At 38.6% G+C, this 18,218-nt stretch overlaps 1 non-coding gene across 1 annotated transcript; it reads left to right on the top strand.

Annotated features, from left to right (window-relative positions):
- Positions 1-17,873: 17,873 nt before the first annotated feature.
- Positions 17,874-17,980, top strand: LOC127077505 (small nucleolar RNA R71). Its single transcript, XR_007787306.1, has one exon. It is a non-coding gene; the product is annotated as a small nucleolar RNA R71 (small nucleolar RNA).
- The last annotated feature ends 238 nt before the right edge of the window (positions 17,981-18,218 follow it).

The following is an 18,218-nucleotide window of genomic DNA, read 5'->3' as shown; positions in this document are numbered from 1 at the left end:
ATGGAAGAAAGTTGAAAAAGTTTGAACAAATTTGAGAGAATTTTGGTGAATTTGAGTTTGGATCTGAGAGAATGAATTGTTCATTTCGATTTTCTATTATGATTAAGGTCTTATAGTACCTGTTAATCCACTTGGTAAACATGATTAGCAACAAATGAAATGGATTAGTGAATTGCACATGTTATGCAAAAATGCCAAAATGCCCTTTTTCAAATAGAACCAATGGAACAGTGAAATTCTTCTTGCAGAAAATCCAAATTTCTGTTTTGAAGTGAAAATCATGTGTATTTTTCAAAACGACTTTTTTTTCCACCAAAATTCAAATTGATTCACTTGAAAAGTGGACTTTTTATGTGATGATTTTTGATGAAATGTAATGATGGATTATGATAGCTCATGTCAAATGGAGTTTGCTAAAAAAAACCTCACTCAATTTGGCCTTTTGGTTCAAGAGTTATGCCTCCTTGAAGTTCAAAATTTCTTGACAATGATTTGATCATAACTTGCCAACCATAATTGAGAAATGGGTGTTCTTGGACTTTTTGGAAAGGTAAGAGCAAGATCTTCAACTTTCATGTTGGACAAAATTTGATTTGAAGCTTGCTTGATGATGTACATTTGAGGAGAAGACCTTTCCATTTTTGGCAGTTTGAAATTACAGGTCACTTGCTATTTTGGGAAACTTTTTGTCTGACCTCCAATTCCTCAATGTTGATGTTTGACATGTTATGTGAGACTTGTATGGACATGAATGAGACCTCTCAAACCATTTCCCACCATCAAATCCCTGATTAAATGCACAGTTGACCATAATTGACTTTGCTAGGGTTTTGGTTGACTGAGCCATGCTTTGATGAATTTCAAGCCTCTTCCACTTGAGATCTTGATTCAAAATGATGTCACAACTCATATGAACTTCTTATGAATGATCATGGTGCCCAAATTCTTCAAGAATGGCCACCATATATGGCTCAATGAATTGTTTTGACTGTCTTGACCTAATTTTGCTTCATCTGCAAGTAACAAGGTTAGATGACAATATTTTGTACTTTTGGTTAGTGAACAAATGAAAAGCAATGATATACAAATGCTAAACATGCTTGGTGATCAAGAACCACACTCACATGATAACCCATCCACTAAGAGGCAAGCAAGGTGCACAATGATCCTTGAGGTAATGATATGATATGATATGATGCCATGAGGGATCTTAGGGCCAAAATTGGGGTCTTACAGTTAACAATTAGCATGATTGCAATTATTAAGGTTTTTATATAATGAAACCATAATAGATATCACCTAGGACTAGGGATACTCTATGGTTACCGGGTTATTCTTGTTAAAGTAAAATTGCTTGGTTTCATCATAATCACCTAAGGGCTTAGAGGTTAGATTGAATACTAAAGGTTTCCCTCCGAGGTCTCAGGGGGAAACAATCTTAAGATCCGGTAATTGAAACAATTTTCATTATTAAGGAGATATACACTCAAGGGTCATTACAGGAGATCTTCACACACCAACCTTGGCATATTATTATAATTTGTGAAAATATTTATTCTGTGTTATTTTCTCTTACAGTGATTTTTACAAAAAACCCAACTATTAGTTTTGTTCAATTGAGTAACAATTTACACATATATTGATGCGCAATCCTCGAGATCGATCTTTGGGAAACATCCCTATTATTACTACATCGGCAAAATAGTACACTGGCTATTTTACCAATCAGTACCCATAGCCAGATCATTTGATGCAGTTGCTAGGGATCCTTAGGATGAAATTTTTCTTTTCTCTTATATTTGTACTTTGGTTTATGAAATTGTACTCGGTGTAATCCTTCCAATTTTATGAATAAAAAGAGATTTTTTGGTCAATCGAATTGTTATTGTTGTTATTATTATTTGAATATATATATTTGCAAATGAGACCTCATACGTTCCTTGAAATTAAAAACAATAAAAAAACATTGCATTTCATGCATCATTTGTATGACAGGTTTCTCCCTCCAGATGTCTTATCAGTTCTTCTTTTGTGCATCAGCAAAGCTGACTCACCGTTATAACACTGCTGATCAACCAAAGAGAATGGAACATCTAAAGCAAGAAAATAGAGAACTGAAGGATGAGATTGCCAAACTTACGACGCTGATGGAATCCGTGATTGCTGCTCAGAATTAGGCGTCACCATCTCCTGCAACTCCTCCTCCTCAAAGGACTGTCATTTCTGAGATTGTTTCATCAACTGTTCTTATTGTTGCTGCCAGGCATTCCATTCCTACTATGCCTGCTGGATTCCCTTGGGGAATGCCACCTAACTTCGAGCCAGAGGAGTATGCGCCCATGTTTGTTCCTCTGCCAGCATCTGGCACGGTCATGTCAGTACCTCCTCCCATCGTTCATACCCTGCCTCATGTTGAGGAGTCTATCTACCATTCTGAGTCGTCTGAAGGTCCAGATGTCTATGAAAAAATGGATGATATGAAAGATCAATTCCTTGAGTTGCGCACCGAATTGAAGACTCTGAGAGGGAAAGGTTTGTTTGGGAAAAGTGCTGTTGAACTCTGTTTGGTTCCTAACTTTAAGATTCTGGTGAAATTCAAGGTCCTAAACTTTGAAAAGTACAAAGGGAATACTTGCCCATTGATCAATCTTGTTATGTATGCCAGGAAAATGTCCACTTAAACTGATAATGGTCAGCTGTTGATTCATTATTTCCAAGACAGTTTAACTGGAGCTGCCCTAAGATGGTATATGGGCCTGGACAGTGCAAGTGTTTGTACTTTCAATGACTTAGGCGATGCCTTTGTCAAGCAGTATAAGTACAACGTTAATATGGCGCCAGATAGAGATCAATTGAGATCAATGTCTCAGAAGGATATAGAGACATTCAAAGAATATGCCCAGAGATGGAGAAAGCTCGCCGATCAGATCAGTCCACCTCTTGAAGGAAAGGAGATGACTAATTGACAAATATTATAATTGGTTTTCACCAAGATCATATGACCTTACAATTTTGGTCCTAGTTTTCTCGCCTCAACGATGACGATTAGAGCTAGCTTCTTAATCATCTGCTAGTGTTCTTCGCCCCCCCTGAACATATTGCTTATGAAATACACAGGTTTCTTCACCTTGTCTATTTCTTGGACAAGGATTGGGCTCATCACCTGATCTGTAACCGAGAGATAGAAAATTAATGGTGAATCTTCCCACGGGTGAGTGAGGATATGAGGGGATGTGAGGATATTATTAACCTTGGTTAAAGCCTCCTTGCACTCGATGATCCATTAAAATCAACCATTCTTCTTTAAGGCAACAAAGAAGAGGAATGTTTTGTCGCCTGTGCAAGAAAGGAAGTGAGACATGGTAGAAAAATTACCTGTAAACTGTTGTGCCTCATTTACATTAGTGGAACTCCTCATGGTTATGACCGCTTGATATTTATCTGGGTAAGCCTCGATGCCTCTTTGTGCCAGCATGAAACCTAGGAATTTCCTCGCCTTAAACCCGAAAGAGCATTAGATGACATTTAGACACATATCATACTTCCTGATTAACTATAGGATATCCTCCAAATATTCTCCATGGTCGTGCCCTTCGATAGTTTTAACTATCACGTCATCGATATATACCTTTAGGTTTCATTCTACCTGATGGGCGAAGACAGAGTCTATGAGCCGTTGGTAGGTGGCGCCAATGTTCTTGAGGTTGAAGGGCATGCCATTATAATAGTAATTACCATGATTTGACATGAAGGCTATTTTGGCCGCATCTATGGGATCCATCTAAATATGGTTGTACCCTGAGTATACATCCATGAAGCTCAACACGCGGTAGTCTGAGGACACATCAATGAGGCGATCGATGTTTGCTAGCGAGTATGGGTGTTTAGGACAGACAATGTTTAGATCCGTGAAATCCATACACATACACCATTTGTTGTTATCCTTCCATACCATAACCATGTTGTTTAACCAAGTGGGGTATTTTGTTTTCGTGATGAATCTGACGTCATATAAACATCATTTTTCTAGAACAGATTCAGTTCTTCTTGCATAGCCACAATCCATCCATCATATGATAAAGCTTCATTAATAGAAGTTGGCTCAATCGGGGAAATAAATCCTAGCATATAATTATCATCTTTGAAATCTGATATAGTTCTTAAGGTATCATTCTTATTTCCATTTATTAGATCTTTTGGATGATAATCTTTATATTTGAATGACTTCTTGGGTTGAGTAGAAATTTATGAACCATCTTGGGCTTCTTTAGAGTTTGCAACTTCTGGGTGAGCTTCAGAGATAGGAACAGTTTTAGGTTCACCAGCTTCTGACCCATCAACCTCTAAACTTATAACTTATGAAGGTCAAACTTCTGAGTGCACTTCAGAAACCTGTATATCTGCAAAACTTTCAATAGGCTTTGGCGTATCATAGTCAGGCCCTTTGTCATCAAATTTGACATGTATAGACTCTTCAACCATTTTGGTTTCAGAGTTATACACTCTATATGCTTTAGAGCGATCATAATATCCTAAAAAGATACCCTTTTGAGCCTTAGCATCAAATTTATTTAGATATTCTTTCTTGTTCAAAATGTAACAAGTTCAACCAAACTGATGAAAGTAATATATGTTTGGATTTCTTCCTTTAAACAATTCACATGATGTTTTGTTCATAATTGGTCTGATATAGATCATACTCTGAACATAACAAGAAGTATTAATAACTTCTGCCCACAAGTATTTAGGAAGATAATTCTCATGGATCATGGTTCTAGCCATTTCTTGAAATGATCTTTTCTTTCGTTCTACAACCCCATTTTTCTGTGGAGTTATAAGAGAAGAGAACTCATGGATGATTCCATGTTTATCACAAAAAAAATCTCAAAGGGCTCGTTTTCAAACTTACCACCATTATCACTTATGACTTTTATAATTTTTAATTCCTTTTCAGATTGAACCTGTGTGCAGAAGATGATGAATACCTCATATGATTCATCTTTGGATCAAAGTAATTTAACCCAAGTCCACTTGATATAATCATCAACAATGAACAATCCATACTTCTTCTCATTGATTGAAGCATTCCCAATAGGACCAAATGAATCAATGTGAAGTAACTCTAAGGGTCTAGAAGTTGAGACAATGTTTTTGGATTTAAAAGAATTATTATTAATCTTTCCTACTTGACATACTCCAAAAAGAGTATCTGAGTGATAATCAAGATCTAGCAGCCCTTTAACAAGCTTTAGCTTGCTAAGTTTAGAGTTCAATTTTCAATTAGCATTGTAACACCCCAATTTTATTAATCATTTTATTTTGAATTAGTGGTGATTTATGATGATTTTTGGTGTTTTATTTAATTATAATTGTATGCAATTTATTTAGTTATTATGGTTTAACTAAATAAATATGTAATGGAAGGTGTATGTTTAGTATCATGGAGTGTAGGGAAAAACTAGATTAAATCTAGAATATTTGTCTTTTAAATATTTAAATAATAATAATTCATTTGATTTATTTAATTATAAAGAAGAAATAAGATGTGTAGAGAAATTAATAGCACTGTTGGAATTAAGGAAAATATGGAGGATACGAAAGGGATAAAAGGACAAGTTGGAGGGCAAAAGGGGAAAAGTCTATTTGGAAGGAAATATATCTTGGAATAAAATAAGGATTTGGAGAACTTGAGAGTATCAGTATATATTTTGGAGAGTTGGAGTAAAAGAGGCAAATAGGGAGAGCAAAGGCTTGAGGTTGAAGAAGAACTCTAAGGATCAAAGGGCTTTTGCTGGAAATCAGGTAAGGGGGGAAATTGTTTCAATAATAAGAGGTGTGATGTAAGGGTAGAATGGAAGAACCCTTAACCTCCTTAGGATTGAGTGTTTTAAATCCCAATTCTGATATTTGTGTTATAATTGTGATTATATGGTGAAATTAGTGTGAGATTCCCGTACCCTATGTATGCATATGTTTTGTGTTGATGTTATTTATGATATTATGCCATTGATTGATGATTGGAAGTTTTGACCTTGATTGTGGTAATGGTGGTTTAGAGATGGTGAACATGATGATGTTTGTGATATGATGTTGATTCATGAAACTATGGAGTAAATGATGAGTTACGAAGATATAACAGTAAGAAATTAGACCTATATTGATAGATTTCCGTAACAAAAGTTTTGACACATAAGGTAGTTCCTGGATGATTAAAAACTAATTTTTAGACAAAATTCGCAGTATGTGCCGACCTGAAAATGTCATGTGTCGACCTAAAAAGGTCATGTGGTGACCTGAAAAGGTCATGAGCCGACCTGTACGAGTCTTGTGTCGACACATAAATGACAAAATGTTTGTTTTATAATGTTCAACGGTTTTGACCATAACTTTTGATTCGTATGTCCAAATGACATGCCATTTGAAGTGTTAGAACGTTAACACTCAGATCAATAACATGGTAGTGATTAGTGAGATGTTTGAATATTATTCACGTGAATACTATGGTGATAAATGTATTGGTTTATATGTTTGGTTGATGAAACGCTACATTATTGTAATATTATGGTGTGATAATGATGTTGTGTATGTCAGTGATGTTATGATAATGATGTTAAGGTGTTGATAAGGTGATGTTGTTTGTTGATATTGTTGACGTGATAACATGAATTAATTGTTGAATAATGAATGATATGATGCATAAATGATGATGGGAATCCTTTTGGTGAATCTTGTTGTGTTAATGCATGTTATTTGAGAGTCATGCATCATGATGTACGAGCTTCAATCCAGTTTTTATGAGCCAAGATCCTATGGTGATAGATCGGGTGCGACTAGCTAATTTATATTATGGGGGATTAATGAAGTATTACTTATGGTGATGGTAATGATTTTGGTGAGCCTCGATCCCATGGTGATGAATCGGGTGCGAGTAGCTAATTCCTATTATGGGGGATTAGTGAACATTACCTACGGTGATGGTAGATATTTGGTGTGCTCCAGTTCCAAGAGGGTATCTGATCCTATGGTGGGGATCAGGGAGCGAAATGAACCTAAGTGTTCATATTTGGTATCTGATCGTTGTTGGATTCGCAAGTGCACGAATAACATCAAAGTAATATAAAAGAATATCGATCCCACAGAGACCAATCGTCAATCTATCGATTACTATCGTTATGGTGTTTATTTAATGCGGTATAAAAGAGATATTGGGTTTGCAAAATAACGGTAAATAATAAATGCAGGTAAAGATAGGTTTAATGTAATTCACGTCAGTTAAGCGATGTTTCGATTGTCTAAATAGAACTACTTATGAGACAATATTTTCTACTCTTGAAAAGAATCCATTTACCTTTAAATTAAGGCCTTTTATTGTCACTTATAAAAGGTGCGCAGAACGCTAAAGTAGTAAACCTATATTTAAGAAATGAGACTCGTAAACTTAGTTGAAAAGTGATTTTGATTTGGAAAGTCTACCCTAGGAGTTTACTAATTTTAAACCCATCAACGCGTCCGAAAACAATTTCAAAAATAGCTTTTCCTTAAAGTGATAAAGATTCCTAGTTACTACGCCAGGGTGCTTTCGTACTCCTTGAATAATTAAAACTAACCAAGTTTGTTTTAGAAAACTCAAGTTAAAAATCAAAACAACCTTTAAAGTATTTCTACAGATTTCAATATGTGAAACATTACTTTAACCGCGATCCTTACATTCTAACCTTTAAAAGATTTAGCCAGACATGGTAACAGAAACAAACATAACGGTGTTAATCATGATGAAAAGTTTGTTTTAGAATGTGAGGCGTAGAGAGCGAGTAACGTGCGTAAAATAAATAAAGTAAAGCGAGTGCAGAAAATAAATAAAGTAAAGCGAGTGTGTAAAATAAATAAAGTAAATCGAGTGCGGAAAATAAATAAAGTAAAGCGAGTGCGGAAAATAAATAAAGTAAAAGCGATGCGGGAAATAAATAAATAAAGCGATAAATAAGAACCTGCTCCAAACGGAGGCTTCGATTCCGGTACAAAAATAAACCTCTGACTCCTGAAGCTAAAGACGACAGCAACTCAAAGTGACCCAACTCAATCTCACAAAGGTGCGATAACCCCCCGATGTGACAAATTATCGCTATTACAAATGATAAATATATGCTTAGTGTTGTAAAACTAAGTTGGATAATAGAAAACGAAATGAAGTTAGCTATTTATAGAGATTCTCAGCAGTTTGTAAGACCATGGTGCCCTCCAACTTCTCCTTAGTGGGACTTAGTGGGAACGTGATTAACAAAGGTGGCGCCCGCCATCCCTTCATGGAGCCCGCCATCCCTTCATGGAGCCCGCCATGTGTGTAAATGGGGTGGATCATGGGAACGTGGCGGTTACCTCCAAGTTGAGGGTTGATGACTCATGGCTTCCCCTATAGCGACCGCCATGTGTGTAATTTCGCCGAAAAACCCTAATTTTAGGTCTTTTTGCTTCGTTTCTTCCAAAAGAGTACGAAAGTGCTAAATATCTGAAAACAAGAGAAAAGAGAGCATAATACAAATAAAATGATAATAAAGTCCTAATAAACATGTGAAATCCGAGTCAAAAACACGGTGTAATTCGGTGTGATCAAATTCTCCCACACTTAAACCTTTGCTTGTCCTCAAGCAAAACTCTTTATAGTTTATGCAAGAAAATCAGTATCAATTAGAGTTAATTCGAGGCAAAAAGACTTACGAGTTCATTAAAGGAATGTATCGTTAGGTACTAACGAATCAAACTAAGGGTATTGTAGTGACGCTTCCCGCAATTGCGGTCGTAGGCTTCGTTCCTATACAAATCAATCCACATTACCCCACCATACCTAAGCCTTCTTTTTGTTTTCCTAAAGTCCTTTTCATTCAAGTGCAATCACATTAAGCCCGTTATCTGTACATACTCATAGTAAAGTGACCGGTTAGTGATTATGATCTTAAGCATGGGGCTCTGGTACATAAGTTGGTGTAATCCTTTTATTCAACCTAATTTGCAGTCGTGGGGGATTGGATCATAATCCACCCTACCAAGCTCAACACCATATACCTCTGAACCAACCAGCAAATAGGCTTATTATTTTATTTTTCTAAGCATGGGGCTCCGATACATAAGTTGGTGTAACCCCTTTATTCAACCCAATTTGATATTGTGGGGGATTGGATCGTACCCTACCAAGTTCAGTACCAGATACCTCTGAACCAACAAACAAATAGGATTATTATTATTTATTTTTTATTTTTCTCCTGCATGTTCCGCATATGTTTTTATTTCGTTGGGTTAAATGACCGTGTGAGAGTCACCTAGCCTGGATTTTCATGCGGTTTGGGAACAAAGCAGAGATTTTTGTGATCATTCACTGGTTTTCATTGGTCCCCTACGTAGAGCATGCTTAAGCCGGAGCTGACTGCTAGGATAAACTACTTAAGGACCTATTTGGAACAAAATCCGGGGCTACAACATATGGGGTATCGGGATCGACTCTTATAATCATGAAGCCTAAGGTGTTAAGACAATACCGATTTTTGAAAAAGTTTTCCCAAATCTTTTACATCCTATTATAAACCTGTCTTGTAGCCTGAATGTTCAAGATATACTGGTTTCTTGGCTAAATTTTTTGGGTAAGGTTAAAGAAATGGGGGAAATAAGGATACACTTACACAAATGACTCGTCAGACACATGTTAATTTATTGAAAGGAAAAACAAGCAACTAAAATAAACAAAACATACTAAAAGTAAAGGAAAGCGATAAAAAGCAATAAAAGTAAAGGAAATCGATAAAAAGCAATAAAAATAAAGGAAAGATGAAAAACGATAAAATCTCCTCCCACACTTAAACCGAACATTGTCCTCAATGTTTTGATATGAGATAGGGTAGGAGTAACTTGGAAGAGAGAGAGAAAGAGAGAGAGAGAGAGAGAGAGAGAGAGAGAGAGAGAGAGAGAGAGAGAGAGAGAGAGAGATAGATAGAGAGAGAGAGAGAGAGCTAGGGGTGAGCACAGGTACCGTCACCGCCCTGGTCAGGATGCCTGGTTCGACGACGTCTGGATCGAGTACTAAGTCCTTCCTGCAGCTGCTGAGAGCGACCTAGGAGAGATCCTTGGGTGGCCTCGATGAGAGCGAAGTGATGCTCATTAGACTGTCGCATGCGTTGCGGCTCATTAGTGACCGCAAGCAAAGACTCAGTGACAGTCTGATGTGCTCGCTCACTACGCTGCTGGGAAGTTACCATAAAACTCATATTGTCTGACAATTATTGGTTTATGGTGTTTAGGAGGGTGTCATGCCTTTCCTCACGAGCCAGGTACTCGCGCCACATCTCCTCGGTGATGTAGAAACCGGGAGTGGTACCTGCAAAAGGGTTAGAGAAAGAAGGTGCGGTGTGTGCAGGTGATGCAACAGGAATATCATGAGCTGGTGACTGGTCGTGCCGGTCATACTCATCATCGGTCCCCTGTCCTTCGTCCATAGGAACGTTAGGTGGCAAAGGACCGGTAAAGGGTGGATCATCAGTATCTAATGGCGTCTCACAAATAGCACCATCACCATAAGGCATTCCGAGCAAACCCGCTAAAGCATCGATAGTGTACTCGTATTCTACATTAAACATTCTAAAATAAACAGTACCTACCGTGCTAGCAGTGCCAGGATGGACAGTGTAAATCAGGGAACTTAAAAATTCCCTAGTGAGCCTATCGTAGGTGGGCGCTTTACTAGAAAAAATATCGTGTAATCCTAAATTGTCTAGCATGTGGAATACACTATGATATGTGCCTAGAATGTACAAACAGTCTTCGTCGACATACCTAGTAGCGAGGATCTCCCGAGTTTGCAATCTTTGCAAAATCTTGTTTTGTCGCTCACCAGACTTTCCTCCACGAAGAGTGATGTCGTTAAACTCCATTCCGGCCATTAATGGTGGTTGTAGAGAAAAATGAGTTTTTATAGAAAAGAGAAGATGGAATTTAATGTATTTTTGGTGGAGAGTTGAAGAAGTGAAGATGGAGAAATGTAATGGATTGTAGTGAAAATGAGAAGCTTGGAAATTCTTATGAATTTTGGTGGAGTTTGGAGAAGAAGAGAATAGGTTTGGAAAGGTTGAAGAAGGTATAAATAGTGAAAAAGGTAAATCTGACCGTTACGTCATGGCGCCTTCTATGGAGCTTATGGCGCCCGCCATGTCTTCGGATATGGTTTGGGTCGGCTGTCTTGTTGTCTTCTTGGGCCTCAATCCTCTCGTCTTCATTTTTGTAATGGGGGGTGTATATAGGTATCCACGTATGCTGTTTTTTGTTTGTTTTTGATTTTAAGCTTGATAAAATAAAATGAAATAAAATAAAATGAAATAAAATAAAACAAAATTAAATAAAACAAAACAAAATAAGATAAAACAAAATAAAATAGTAAAGTAAGACAAAATAAAACAAAATAAAATAATGGACATAAAAAACATAATAATTAATATAATGCATATATATATATATATATATATATATATATATATATATATATATATATATATATATATATATATATATATATATAGATATATGTATGTATGTATGTGAAAAGTCAATAATAATTCACGAGTCCAGAGATCTTGGGAAAAATAAAGCAAGCATAATGTCATAGGAAACGATAAAAATAGGCATGAATAATAAGTACGGAAAAATAGGGAAATTCAAACGGTATTTCTTGGCCCATGATGGCATCAACGCTCGGGATATAGTGGAGTCTCCTCGACTTCGTAGCCTCGAAGCTCTGTGATCTGGCGTCGGAGATCGGCGATCTCATCATGCAGCATATCAGTCTCGGTGTCGTGTGAGGCAACTGCTACCTCGACCTGCAGGGTAACGTCAGCAAGCTGCTGGCGAAGCTCGGCTATCTCCATGCGAAGCTTAACCAATTCAGACTGCATGCTCGGAGTCTGGAGATTAGGATTTTTGGTACGAACTTTGATTCTGATCGGTGCAATCTTTGGCGCATCTACTGTCTCTCCCTGACCTTCTATGGCGTAGACCCAGTTGGTCTGATCAATAACACAAGTCACCTGAGGGTCAGGTAAAGTGAAGTAGTGAATAATCTCACCCTCAATTAACAGCCTGTATTGATCCGGATGGAAAAAGGATCTCCTCATCAGACCACGGTCCAGACAGAAATCAACATCCATCAAGGTGTAGCTGCAATAAGGCGTCAGGTGAGATAGTCTCCTATCGAGTCCCAGGGCTGAGGCTATGTGAGTCGCTGTGCTTCCAACATGTATGGGGCTCGTAGCAGAGCGAGCATTAAGGTATAGGCTCTCGATCAAGAAAGATCCACAGTCTACCGAGCGTGATTGAGTGGTACAGTACATGAAGAAGATCTCTTCGGCACTGACATGCGTATCAGGTCCACTCTTCCCCAGGAAGGTGTGGGCAATGATCATCTGGAAGTATCGGAAAGCAGGGTTGTGAATCTTGTTGGAGATCTAGGTTTAAGGGTCAGGACTACCTCCACACGTGATATCGCTCCAAAACTTCTCAACGTCTCGGCTCAGAAAGTAGCTCATGGGGAGCTCGGACGAAGCATCATAGGTAGTCTGGAAACCAAGCAAGTCGCCGAAAAGCTTATGGTTGAAGGTTTATTCTTCCCCAAACAACCTGAAGTTAGTGTATCCTCCATCACTGGCGTGACCAACATAAGGCTTGTAGACAAGCGAGCTTAGGAACTCCAAAGTCAGGTTCCTGTAAGTCACGTGCATAGCATCTATATATTCATCCCACTATAACTGATTGCATAAGTGCCTGACACTAAGCTCAATGCCTAATGCCTCCATGCAGCTCGAGTCGGGATATCTAGTAGGCAGCATCGGGCGCTGTGAAGGCATGGTGTAGCGCTGCTCTTGAACTGGGTCACGAAATATTACTGGCATGGTGTCGATATTCTCCATTCCTGAAAAGTTAGATTAGAAACAGAGGATAACTGAAATCACAAATATTATAACTGTTAGTCTCCACATAGATATACATATATATAAAACAAATAAAAATATAAATTAAAAAGAGTAAAAGTAAAGGAAAAGAAGTCATGGGTTGCCTCTCATGCAGCGCTTGTTTAACGTCGTCAGCTTGACGATTCAAACTTTATATGTTAGAGGTAGGAACTGGAGGGTCGGTCAGAGTTTGGTCATGACATTCTATGGGTATGTCACCTCCTTGGTATTGCTTCAATCTTTGTTCGTTTACCACGAATGGATTATGGGAGTTGTTTCGGATTTCAACTGCTCCAGATTTCAGGATTTTGGACACCTCAAAGGGGCCTGTCCATCTCGAACGCAACTTACCTAGAAAAAGACGTAATCTCGAATTGAAGAGAAGAATAGAGTCTCCTATATTAAATTCCTTTTTCACGATCCTCTTGTCGTGCCAAGCTTTGGTTCTCTCCTTGTATATAACGGCATTCTCGTAAGCGTTCTGGCGAAGTTCCTCCAATTTGTGAATATCAAGGATTCGCTTCTTGCCAGATGCTAGGTATTCCAAATTTAGGGTCTTGATGGCCCAATATGCCTTGTGCTTGAGTTCAAAAGGTAAGTGGCATGACTTCCCGTAGACCAACTAGTACGGTGTAGTTCTAATGGGGGTCTTGTAAGCAGTTCTGTAAGCCCACAGTGCTTCTGTTAGCTTTTCAGACCAATCTTTTATAGATATTGATACGGTTTTCTCCAAGATATGCTTAATTTCTCTGTTGGATATTTCCAGTTGACCATTAGTCTGGGGGTGATATGGTGTTGCTACTCTGTGTTTCACTCCACATTTCCTTAGGAGCTTATTAAATATTCTGGATATAAAATGTGATCCACCATCGCTTATGACAAGATGTGGAACTCCAAATCTGGGAAAGATATTATTCTTGAACATCTTGATGACTACTCTTGTGTCGTTGGTGGGTGCGGCTATAACTTCTATCCACTTGGACACATAGTCAAATGCTACCAAAATATACTTGTTTCCCAATGAAGATGGAAAAGCTCCCATGAAATATATACCCCAAATGTCAAATAGTTCTACTTCTTGGATGTTCTTCAAAGGCATTTCATCACGTCTTGAGATGTTTTCAGCGTGCTGGCATCGGTCACATCGGACAATATAAGCATGGACATCACACCATAATGTCGACCAATAAAGACCAGCTTGAAGGATCTTAGCGTGTGTCTTGGATGTGCTTGAATGTCCACCATAGGGTGAAGAATGACAATGCTCTATGATGTTTCTGACTTCTTCTTCCAGAACGCAACGTCGAAATATGTTATCAGTTCCTCTTTTGAAAAGGAGTGGTTCGTCCCAATAGAACTGTCTTATATCTTTAAAGAACTTCTTCTTCTGTTGATAGTTGAGGTCAGGTGGTATGATATCAGCGGCTAGATAGTTCATAAAATCAGCGTACCATGGTACTTTGCTAATCTCTGAAACCGTCCCAAGGTTGTCTCTATCAGGTTCAAGGGGAGCGGTATCTATCTTAGCTATTAGTCTGTCATAGGTGAAGTCATCATTTATAGTTAAATGAACTGGCTTTAAATGCTCTAATCTGGAAAGATGGTCAGCAACTATGTTTCCTTTTTTGTCTCTAATGTCTAAGTCGAATTCTTGTAGCAAAAGGATCCACCTGAGTAATCTAGGTTTTGCATCCTTTTTACTCAGAAGGTAACGGATAGCTGCATGGTCTGTATAGACTATAATCTTAGATCCTATGAGATAAGACCTAAATTTATCGATTGCGAAAACTACAGCTAGGAGTTCCTTCTCTGTTGTTGTATAATTTAATTAAGCGGCATCGAAGGTTCTACTAGCGTAATATATTACGTGTAGTTTCTTATCTTTTCTTTTCCCTAAAACAGCTCCTATAGTGAAATCGCTAGCATCACACATTATTTCGAAGGGTTTAGTCCAATCTGGGGTTTGTAGAATGGGTGCTGAGATCAATGCTTGTTTTAACTGGTTAAAGGCTTTGATGCATATCTCATCGAAAATAAATTCGATGTCTTTCATCAGAAGGCCGGTCAAGGGTTTTTTTATTTTAGAGAAGTCTTTTATAAAGCGTCGGTAGAAACCGGCGTGTCCAAGGACACTACGGACTTCTCTAACTGTCTTAGGAGGGTTAAGGTTTTCTATAACTTCTATCTTTGCTTTATCGACCTCAATGCCTCTTTCAGATATTATATGTCCTAACACTATGCCCTCTTTGACCATAAAGTGGCATTTCTCCCAGTTTAACACTAGGTTAACTTCTATACATCTTTCTAGGATTTTCTCAAGGTTAATAAGGCAGTCTTCAAAGTCTAATCCACACACCGAGAAGTCGTCCATAAATACTTCCATGATTCCGTTGAGATAATCTGCGAAGATTGACATCATACAACATTGGAAAGTAGCTGGCGCATTACAGAGTCCAAACGGAATTCGTCTGTAAGCAAACGTTCCGTAGGGACAGGTAAAGGTTGTTTTCTCTTGATCCTCGGGGTGAATGGGTATTTGGAAAAATCTAGAATATCCATCAAGATAACAAAAGTAAGAGTGCCTGGCAAGACGCTCCAGCATTTGATCTATGAATGGAAGGGGGAAATGGTGTTTCCTAGTTGCCTTATTGAGCTTCCTATAATCTATGCACATACATCATCCGCCTTATATGCGTTTAGCGACGTGCTCTCCCTTTTCGTTCTACACGACTGTGATGCCTCCCTTCTTGGGTACCACATGTACAGGACTTACCCACTTACTATCAGAGATATGATAGATTATACCAGCTTCCAGTAGTTTAAGGACTTCCTTCTTCACCACCTCGCTCATCACAGGGTTGATTCGTCTTTGATGTTCTCTAGAAGGTTTTGAATCCTCCTCTAGTAAGATCCGGTGCATACACACGGATGGGCTAATACCTTTTAAATCAGAGATGTTGTACCCTAAGGCAGAGGGGTATCTTCTTAAAACGTTTAAGAGTCGATTCATCTTGTCTTGGTTTAAGGTGGCACTAACTATTACTGGGCAGTTCATTTCTTCATCCAGGAACTCATATCTTAGGTTCTTGGGTAGTTCCTCAAGTTCTTGGGCTGGTTTTTGAGAATTAGGTGAAGGGTTTGGAGTAAGATCCAAACATTCGTGAGGTTCCGTTTCCTCTAACTCGTCATCCTTTTCATTCGGGTTTGAAAATGGTTCGATCTTAGGTTCTCCCTGATCAAATTCTCTTATACACTCATCTATGATATCAATCGCATAAATGCGTCTCCTAGAATTGGTGCCATCAGGAATTTTGAAACAATGAACTCGATCTTTTCGTCCCCTACTTCGAAGGTTAATTTCCCTCTTTTGACATCTATTATAGCTCCCGCTGTCGATAAGAATGGTCTACCTAGAAGGATAAGGATATCTTTGTCTTCTTTTATATCCATGACCACAAAGTCTGTTGGGATATAAAGTTGACCGATCCTAACTGGGATGTCTTCCAAAATGCCTACATGATACTTAACAGATCTATCGGCTAATTGTAGGGACATCTTAGTTGGTTGCAATTCTCCTAGGTTTAACCTCTTACATACAGCTAAGGGCATTAAACTTACACTAGCGCCGAAGTCTAGGAAAGCTTTGTCGATCACATGACTTCCTAAAATGCAAGGTATAGAAAAACTACTAGGGTCTTTCTCCTTCTTAGCAAGTTTATCCTCAGAAATAAAGTTGCATTCTAAGGGTTTTGGATCGTCGAGCCTACGCTTATTAGTTAAGATGTCTTTGAGAAATTTGGCGTAAGACGGAATTTGGTTGATAGCTTTTCTATCACTTTTATAAATTTTTGATATTGGTTGTTGACTTTGGTTTGTTTAAGTCTTTGCGGATATAGGATTGGTGGTTTGTACGGGGGTGGTGGTTTGTAAGTTTTATCCTTGGCTTCACCTTCTTGGTTGGTTTGTTTCTTGGATTCCTCCGGTTCCTCTTCTTGGTTGGTAGGCATATTCTCTTTAGAAGTTTTGGACTCGCTCAATGCTGGGTTCTGAGGCCCTTCGTAAGCGGTTCCACTTCGTAACGAGATAGCGTTAGCTTGCCCCCGAGGGTTTGGTTGAGGTTGTCCAGGAAATTAGCCTCCAGGTGTAGTTTGTGGGGCTTGGTTTTGTGCTACCTGCGAGATCTGGGTTTCAAGCATCTTGTTGTGAGTGATTATCTGATCAACCTTGGTTCCTAATTGTGTTATAAGTTTGTTTACGTGAATGTTTTGGTTTAGGAATTCTTTATTCTTCTGAGTCTGGCCTGATATAAAGCTTTTCATGATCTTCTCAAGGTTAGACTTCTGGGGCACAACTTGCATAGGTTGGTTTGGTTTTTGGGCTTGATAACCTTGCGGTCTCTGAGGTGCATTATTTTGGATAGGGTTCTGGTTTCTATGGGAGAAATTTGGATGATTCTTCCATCCAGGGTTGTAAGTGTTTGAAAATGGGTTACCTTGGGCGTAATTCACTTGGTCGGTATTTAGTTCGTTCAAAAGGTTACACTCCGCCGATTCGTGTCCTTTAGATCCACAAAGTTCGCACTCTGTATGGACTACTGCTACGGTGTTAGTGTTTGTAGACATATGTTCGATCCTAAGGGCTAAAGCGTACATTTTCGCCTGCATCATGTCTAGAGAGCTTACCTCATGTATTCCACCTTGGGTCTCCTTTTTCTCTATCGGTGCTTGTTCAGTTCCCCATTGATAATGGTTTTGGGCCATATCCTCAATTAGGTCACAAGCTTCTGGATAAGGTTTGTTCATCAGCGCGCCACCTGCGGCAACGTCGATGCTCATCTTGGTATTATAATGGAGTCTATTGTAGAAGGTATGAACGATTAGCCATTGTTCTAGGCCATGATGTGGACAAACTCTTAATAGCTCTTTATATCTCTCCCAAGCTTTGAAAAGCGACTCTCCTTGGTTTTGAGCAAACCTAATTATTTGGTTTCGAAGAACAACAGTCTTACTAGGGGGGAAATATCTAGCAAGGAATACTCTCCTAAGGTTTTCCCAGGTAGTTATTGAATTAGCTGGAAGTGAATCTAGCCATGAACGTGCTCTATCCCTGAGGGAGAAAGGGAATAATCTTAAATGGATCGCATCGGGTGAAGCGCCGTTAGATTTAAAGGTGTTGGCTAGTTGGATAAAAACTTTTAAATGTTGATTCGGGTTCTCGGTAGCGAGACCCGCGTAT

The sequence above is a fragment of the Lathyrus oleraceus genome, chromosome 4, assembly GCF_024323335.1.
Source record: "Lathyrus oleraceus cultivar Zhongwan6 chromosome 4, CAAS_Psat_ZW6_1.0, whole genome shotgun sequence".
Classification (NCBI taxonomy): Eukaryota; Viridiplantae; Streptophyta; class Magnoliopsida; order Fabales; family Fabaceae; genus Lathyrus; species Lathyrus oleraceus.
This window is presented reverse-complemented; position numbering and strand designations above follow the sequence as displayed.